At 45.3% G+C, this 8,743-nt stretch overlaps 1 non-coding gene across 1 annotated transcript; it reads left to right on the top strand.

Annotated features, from left to right (window-relative positions):
- The first annotated feature begins 7,560 nt into the window (after nucleotides 1-7,560).
- On the top strand, nucleotides 7,561-8,743 carry LOC109942781 (uncharacterized). The gene is made up of 3 exons (XR_004853088.1): nucleotides 7,561-7,627; nucleotides 7,725-7,799; nucleotides 7,888-8,743. It is a non-coding gene; the product is annotated as an uncharacterized protein (transcript).

Raw genomic sequence — 8,743 nt, 5'->3', positions numbered from 1 at the left:
AAGGGTTCGACAGCCGCCTCAGAGCACGCAGAGCGAGGGATGACTCTGGGTACGTCCGATACATGGCCGAGGCTCGGGCTACGCTCCCGAGGTACCCTAGGACATTTCCGAGGCCAGCAGGAGCGATTCTGTAACGGAATCCCATCAGAGGGAGGCATCGAGCCCTCGGACCCTATCAAACGGGACCAGGTCCGGCAAATCACCTGCAGGTACTTTTGGAGCGTGCCTCTGGGCCACTAGCCGACCCTTATCGAACGGGGCACGGGCGTCCACTCGGATCACCCGTTAGAAACTCACTGGAGACACCATGTGGCGCCCTCCAAGGGCAACATGGCGCTTCCCCCCCTCCTCCTTGCGGAAAGGCGACGCAGGGGCGTATGAAAAAAGTCGAGTCAGTCCTTGATCGTCCTCTCGCTCTGTGCGGAGGCTCGGGGGCTGCTCTCGCAAACCCGGCTCCGGCCAAACCATTGACAGCGTCAACATACCAGCCCGAGAACTTGGAACCTGACTATGCACCCGGGCTACGGCCAGTTCGCATGAGGGAACAACCAGACCGGCCGAAGCATCACGAAACGCGCTAAGACCTCGAAGGAGTCAAACCACTCCTCCGAGGCCTCGGGGGCTACACCCGGCGGGTGCGCTCGCGCGCACCCACCAGAATGAAACGCAACCGAGAAAGGCCAGTCCCCTTGCAAAAAAGTGCGACACAAGCCTCCAAGCGAGTACCAACACTCCCTTCGAGGCATGGGGGCTACTGTCGGGGACCATAATTAGGGGTACCCCCAAGACTCCTAATCTCAGTTGGTAACCCCCATCAGCACAAAGCTGCAAAGGCCTGATGGGCGCGATTCAGGTCAAGGCTCCGTCCACTCAAGGGACACGATCCCGCCTTGCACGAGCCCAGCCTCGAGCAAAGGCAGCCGACCCAAGAGGATTCACGTCTCGCCCGAGGGTTCCCTCAAGCAACGGACGCACCTTCGACTCGCCCGAGGCCCAGCTCGGGCAGGCTTCACGGAGAAGCAACCTTGGCCAGATCGCCACGCCAACCGACCGTATCGCAGGAGCATTTAATGCAAGGATCGACTGACACCTTATCCTGACGCGCGCTCCTCAGTCGACAGGGCCGAAGTGACCGCAGTCACTTCGCCGCTCCATTGACCGACCGGACAGGAAAACAGCGCTGCCTGCCCTGCTCCGTCTGCTGTGCCACTCGACAGAGTGAGGCTGACAGCAGCTAAGTCCAGCCTCGGGCGCCATAGGAAGCTCCGCCTTGCCCGACCCCAGGGCACGGACTCGGCCTCGACCTCGGAAGACGGACTCCGCCTCGCCCGACCCCAGGGCTCGGACTCGACCTCGACCTCGGACGACGGTCTCCGCCTCGCCCGACCCCAGGGCTCGGACTCTACCTCGACCTCGAAAGACGGACTCCGCCTCGCCCGACCCCAGGACTCGGACTCCGCCTCGACCTCGGAAGACGGACTCCGCCTCACCCGACCCCAGGGCTCGGACTCAGCCTCTACCTCGGAAGACGGACTCCGCCTCGCCCGACCCTAGAGCTCGGACTCAACCTCGACCTCGGAGGAGCCTCCACCTCGCCCGACCTCGGGCTCGGACCGACCACGTCATAGGGGGCGCCATCATTACCCTACCCCTAGCTAGCTTAGGCTACAAGGAACAAGACCGGTGTCCCATCTGGCTCGCCCCGGTAAACAAGTAATGATGGCACCCCGCGTGCTCCATGACGACGGCGGCTCTCAGCCCCTTACGGAAGCAAGGAGACGTCAGCAAGGATCCGACAGCCCCGACAGCTGTACTTCCATAGGGCTCAAGCACTCCTCCGACGGCCACGACATCACATGAACAGGGTGCCAAAACCTCTCCGACAGCCACGACGGCATGTACTTAGGGCTCTAGCTCCCCTCTGCTAGACACGTTAGCACACTGCTACACCCCCCATTGTACACCTGGGCCCTCTCCTTACGACTATAAAAGGAAGGTCCAGGGCTCTCGTACGAGAAGGTTGGTCGCGCGGGAGAACGGGCTGGCGGACAGTCTCTCTCTCTCGCTCTCCCTCGCGGACGCTTGTAACCCCCTACTGCAAGCGCACCCGACCTGGGCGCATGACAACACGAAGGTCGCGGGTTTCCCCTTTGCCGTTTCTCCCCCCTTTGTGTTCCGTCTCGCACCGACCCATCTGGGCTGGGACACGCGACGACAATTTACTCGTCGGTCCAGGGACCCCCCGGGGTCGAAACGCCGACATAACTGCTAATAAAATTTTGACCAACTTATAAAAGCAATGCTCAGCTTCAACCTTCATTTTGTTGATTAGCCTTACACTTCACATGAACTCCCACCTTTGGCGAGTTCATGCCATATTATTCCCCACAACTTGTTGAGCGATGAACATGTGTGAGCTCACCCTTGCTGTCTCACACCCCCCAACAGGAGAAGATCAGGTGGTCGAAGAGGAGCCGCCTAGCAGTGAGGCTTTCGACTTGATCTAGGTGGCGTCTTCCAGTCAGCTTTCTGGTGCCAAGGATGATTTTTAGATCTTTTTATATTTATCTTTTATTTTGTAAGACTTCTACTATGTAATAAATACTCTAATTATTGTGACATTTATCTCTATACACTCTGTGATTATATATGTTGTCTTCTTTGGCGCATGTATGAGATGCACCCGGCTTTTTCTCTTAAAACCGGGTGTGACAGTTATGGATGGCCTTCGAGTCTGTCCAGTTCCCTTCGGCTCTCCTCACAGCATCTTGGCTCCCATGCACAACGATAGGCCCTTGGTATTGTAAGGATAATCCATATGAACGATGTCAAAGACAACTTGCTCTGTTCTTGTATTGTGAACATAGCCGAAGGTAATTGGCATAGTTATCTTGCCAAGTGCCACTATCTGCCTTCCTCCGAAGCCACAGAGGGGGTGTGTTGCATCATGTATCTTGTCATCCTACTCTTGCATTTGCCTAAAAGCCTTCGCAAAGATGATGTCTGCCACACTGCCTGTGTCTACTAGGACATTGTGGACCAGGAACCCCTTAATAACACAAGATATAACCATTGCATCATTGTGAGGATAATTCTTGAGCTAAAGATCTTCTTGGGAGAAGGTGATTGGTACATGAGACCACTTGGACTTGATGAAGGGTCCTTGCACTCCAACATGTTGTACCCTTCTCTATGCTTCCTTCTTCTGCTTCTTATTGGCTGGTTCAGAACTTAAGCTGCCTATGATTGGGAGCACCAGCTTCATAGCCGAAGGTGCCACAGCTTGGTTGTTTTACGAAGCCATTGTTGAAATCATGGAAGTGAGTTCACCGGAGGTGGCCGCTAATGTTGATCACTTGTTCTCAAATGTTGTGAATCAAGAACAAGGTAACACAACTGTTAAAGATTAAGGACCTTCGTCTTCCAAAGCATTATCTTCACACGAGCATAATGCTCATCAGACGAAGGTCAAGAGGGACATACCTTCATTATTTAATATGTGAATAGGAATGCGAAAGAATTAAGATGATAACTGCATCTTATTGATTCATTTATATTTGCATCCCATAAAACATATATGAATATTAAACAATATTAATATTACATTGATACCTTCGGCTTGCTCGAGGGCGTGAATGCGTGAGAGTGATTACAATCCAGCATGAGCAGTACGGTATTACTGTTCATCTATTTATAGGCACAGGATGCAGCTCGGGTAAAATTACATTCATGCCCTTGAACATTTGTCTCTAAGCAACTCGAATTAGCAGGGTCTATCTAGTCTTTTCCTTTTTTTGCTTGATCTGAGCCGAAGCTACTGAGCTCCGGCGTTCTGCGTTGCTGCTTCCTTCTGAGGTCTTCGTCTTGGGAACCTTCGACGGAAGTGGGGCAGACCTCTTGTGGCATTTTGCCGAAGGTGTTTATGTCTTGGGACCTTCGGCGGAGAAGAAGACCCCAACAAAGAGAGTAGTTATCAAATTAGTTAGTCCATATGTCTGTAATGGTCACCAAACAATAAAACAAATATAGAAATAGATTAAACTCCATTTTCCTTTCATGTATAAATTGCTATGAATTTCGGATCGGGACACCCTCGAGGATTTGATGGGACATAGTATGACAAGGTACTCTCTCCGTTCTCTATGCGTTCTTTTTATTTGTAACATTTTAGTGCGGAACACAAATATTCTAGAACGAATGTTGTATTATATTTATGATTCTTACTAGGTGAGTGCCCGTGCGTTGCAACGGAAGCATATAATACCACCGTTTGCATTTGAGTCGCCCAATTTAGACATGTTGTAAAGGTCTCGGTGTTCGGTGGAGACGTTGAGTGCACAACCACTGGCTTGATAACCTCATGCAGAGCTTGTGAAACATCTGGTGTCCCACAATAAAAAGGAACATAATCGTAGCAGTGCACTGGCACAAAAGCAGTATGATAGTATGGAGTAGGAATCACCACTGGATAAAGATTGGGAGTCGTGGCTCCTGGCATCACCGTCCTTGCCTCTCCAGCAATTGAACTTGTGGCATCTTAGTCCTGTTCCATAGGCTCAGATATCATCACTGGAGGTGAAACTGGAACTGAGACCTGAACTACCGAACTGGCGAAGGAACTGAAGCGGGCTTCCACAGGCACAAGAGAAAGTACCACAATAGCTAGAGAGACCACAGGTGCAGGCTTGCAGGTAGGGTTGCAACAGGCTGTGGATCGTCCAAATGTTGCTGCTCCATTTCTTGTGAAGATGAACGCGAGAGCGAAAGTTGATCAGACGACTAAAAAGAAAAACACAAGAAACTTTCATTAGCAAAGAACGGGTCAAGAAATAAATAAATATTTTTATGATAATAAGGAGCTCCAACAAAAATGGGGTGCTACATTAATAAGGAACTCGAAACTCTCATACTTTAGTGTCACTATATATTACTCCCGTACCACAGAGAAGGTAACATGTAGTGGAGAATAAAAATAATTTAGGTGCCTGCGTTGCTATGGGGTTAACAAAAATCATTACAAATCATTCATCAGAGTAAAAAATTACTTTACCTCCTATAGTTTGCATCTACTATTTTTTTTCTCGAACACGCACAAGAACTGTGTATCATTATATTAAGAAGAAAAGAAGGGGAAGAACCCCATTAAAGCAACACACCCCATTCACACAATACAACACCTATAAACCAGTTAGCCGAGGGACCAGAGATTTGGAGGAAGGATAAGTCCTTAGCCCTAGCTGAAGACCACACCGAAACCTCATCTAAAATAGCTACAAGCACAACAGCAATATTAGGAGATTTGCCTCGAAAAACACATTGATTTCTATGCTTCCAAATTAACCAGACTCCAAGAATAACAAGGTAATGGAACCCTCTTATAATTTGTTCATGCACTTTGAGCCTGTTGTTCCTCCACCCGTCATTAATTTGCATCTATTGTTAGTGTATACCTGTGAAGAATATGTTCCTCTATTTTTTCAAAGGTGGGAGGACAACAGTCTCTTCAATGTTTATTTCACAGTTTCCATTAACTTGTACATTAGCCAAAAAATGTATTTTTAAATTACATTTTTAGTGCTTCATTTTTGCCCTCTATTTTTTCAAAGGTGGGAGGACAACAGTCTCTTCAATGTTTATTTCACAGTTTCCATTAACTTGTACATTAGCCAAAAATGTATTTTTAAATTACATTTTTAGTGTTTCGTTGTAATGGCAAAAGGTGAATAATCTGTTGAAACTAAGAATTGATATGTGAAAGGTGAATAATCACCAAAAGTTTGTTGTAAACATTGGTACTCACCTAAAGCCATTGAGCAAAAACATCTATTAAGACTTGGGACTTCATAAGGATGTGTTCATCACTAAATCCACGTGCCCTTCCCAAAGTGAATGCAATCAAAGAATTATATTTGTTTTATCCATTTAAATTTTACCGGACCTAACCTAATAATTATCGTATCCAAATTGTAGAAAAAATATAAAACAAATATAAAACCAGTAATATCAGTCTATATCCCTTTAATTACATCCCTATCTAGTTAGGTGCTCGTACTCTTGCTACGAAGGTTTTATATATCACATAAATAGGCCTTGTTTCAAGGTTTCAAACCTTTAAAAACACTAACTCAATTGACATAGAAAGATGACTATTGAAAGGATACATGACAGTTTTACAAGTACCTCCTCAAAAGCCCAATCGTCATGTCTATCATTTGAATCACTTGCTTTAGGCGATGAAATTAAGCCTTCTGTTATTTTATCTTAATAGACATCCTAAAAAAGAAGAAATTATGTCTAAAGTAAGCTAAAGCAATATGAAGGGGTCCGTGGCTCATTTTGGTATGATGTAAAATAAATCATAGACGTAAAAAGTATTATTCTTTGCCTTTAGTTACCTCCATGCTCCATATCCATCAAACACGCCAAATAATGCAATGTCAATATCAAGATCTAGCAAAGCCAAGTGCTGGAAAATTATACAGTAGACTAAAAATACAATCATAATGAACTAAAATAAAAATTGATGAGATTTCATCCTCCCAATAGATACAGATAAATCATATCAGTAAGTGTATTAGTATTATGCTAAGAAAAAAATCAGCTTCTCCTTTAACATTCAAGCCTTGCGCATTCAAATTCTCTCCTCTCAGTTGATTCCAGCCTTGCGCTTGACCTACCCTTTTAGTCCTAAATTCTCCATATGCAGATGATATCTTCCTAAATCCTCCTATAACAGTTATATCTTTATATCTTGAAAATCATGGCTTGGAGATTCCAGGTAAACATTCTTGCAATTTACGTGTCCATGCATGGTACTACTGTTTCAAAATATGGGGCATATTAGTTACTTAGTTAGGATTTAAAAAGTAACTTTGTAAATTTTGATCAACATTACTCTAATTATATTCATGATTAGGACATAGTATCAACGAATTCACATTCACCATATAGTTCAACACAAGTTGATTTTACTGCAATATATGGCATATTACATGAGAGTAATTGATAGTCAAAGTATACTCTACATTCTTTTTTTCGAATCCAAATACACTTTAGAAAAATAAATGGAGGGAGTATTTAATAAAGCTACTCTACAACTTCCACAAAAGTAAATGATTGTTTCTGCCATGTGATCATGTCTTTCCTCTAGGTTTGAATATGTCCAAAGCTCCTAAGGATTCCATGGAAGTTGACCTGGTGCAGAAAACAGATAAAGTAAAAGTTACAGGAGAACTGTCATCTGAAGAAGTTGAGACTGCAAGGCAAACATCTCAAGTGGAAGCTGCAGACAGTACATTTATCGGTGAAGTTGACAGGCTTGAGAAAGCAGGAAATATTGATGTTGAGCTAATTGTCCATGTGAATCAAATTGGGGAAGGTGCAGAAGCTGCATCTGTATCTGAAGAGTCATCTCAGCAAGTGGGCAACATTGAGCACGCTTACACTCAAAAGGAAGCGTCAGTTAGTGATCTACCCACAAAGATAGAAACCTTACATTTTGATGCTATAATAAAAGAGTTGCCTCAGAAGGCTCCAGATAATATGCAAACTGATATAGCCATGACCCCAAAACAGAGTCACAATCCAGAAGATAATGCTGTATTTGAAGCCGTCACTGAAGTGCCAAGTACTGCACAAGATCATAGTGAGGATGATGTTGGGGTGAAGTTCCAGAAGAGCACACTGTATCTCCTGTGTTACAAAGTCAAATCCCAGGTGAGAAGCTAGTGAGAAGCCGGTTCTAGTGGTAGATGTGTCTGTTGCTGCTGGTTCTGCCGCTCCTGAACATGCTGAAGCCGGTAAGGAGACTTCTTAGAGCCCTGTGCTTGTAGGTGTGCTTCCTATTGATGACACTGTTTTAACTCATTAACATCTTGAATTATATAGCCTATTGCATTTCAGAATCCAACAAAGTCGAAGAAAATCATGTAAATGCGGAGCCTAGGAGAAAGAATAATGAAAGTGATCATGGTGTAGTGCCTTCTGATAAGGAAATACAGAACAATGTGCCTGGTGACATGGAGGAAAGCTCCGAGCAACATGAAGGTGATGGAGCACCTGCAGTTGACCAGCCCAATAACACATCTGAAATGCTCCCAGAAACAGGAGAGCAGTTTCCTGACAGTGGAAATAGCCCAGACATCAACTTAGAGGCTGCTAGTTTGGGGAATGTTGATCAGGGTGCTAGATACCGCCTCCCACCTCTTGATAAAGGCAGGTTTCAAGTTGCTGATCTTGTCTAGGGTAAAGTGAAAAGTCATCCTTGGCGGCCTGGTGAAATTTTTGATCCAACAGATGCATCTGAATTGGGGCTGAAGCATCAGAAAAAGGCAGCCACTTGGTAGCTTATTTTGGTGACATTATTTTTGCATGGTGCGATGAATCCCAGTTGAAGCCTTTTGTAACAAATTATTCACAAATGGAGAAGCAGAGCAGTTCAGATGCCTTTGTTGGGTTAGTTAATAATGCACTTGAAGAACTGTCAAGGCGGGTACTGTCCGGTTTGAGCTGCTCTTGTTTGCCAGAAGAGCTTGCTGATAATGGTATGTCATATACGGTTGATAATGCTGGGCTCAAAGATGGAGTTACTTGTTCTGCAGTTAATCGGCCTGAGATCTTGAACTATTTTAGTCCTAAATCCTCCTATAACAGTTATATCTTTATTTTTCTAAAGCGTTTCTTCTTGAACAAAATTTATTACCTTATTCCTAAGAAGAACTTGCTGCAGTGTTCTTCTACATAG

The sequence above is a fragment of the Zea mays genome, chromosome 10, assembly GCF_902167145.1.
Source record: "Zea mays cultivar B73 chromosome 10, Zm-B73-REFERENCE-NAM-5.0, whole genome shotgun sequence".
NCBI classification, from domain to species: domain Eukaryota; kingdom Viridiplantae; phylum Streptophyta; class Magnoliopsida; order Poales; family Poaceae; genus Zea; species Zea mays.
Note: the sequence above shows the minus strand (reverse complement) of the source record. Positions and strands in the feature narration are given on the sequence as shown.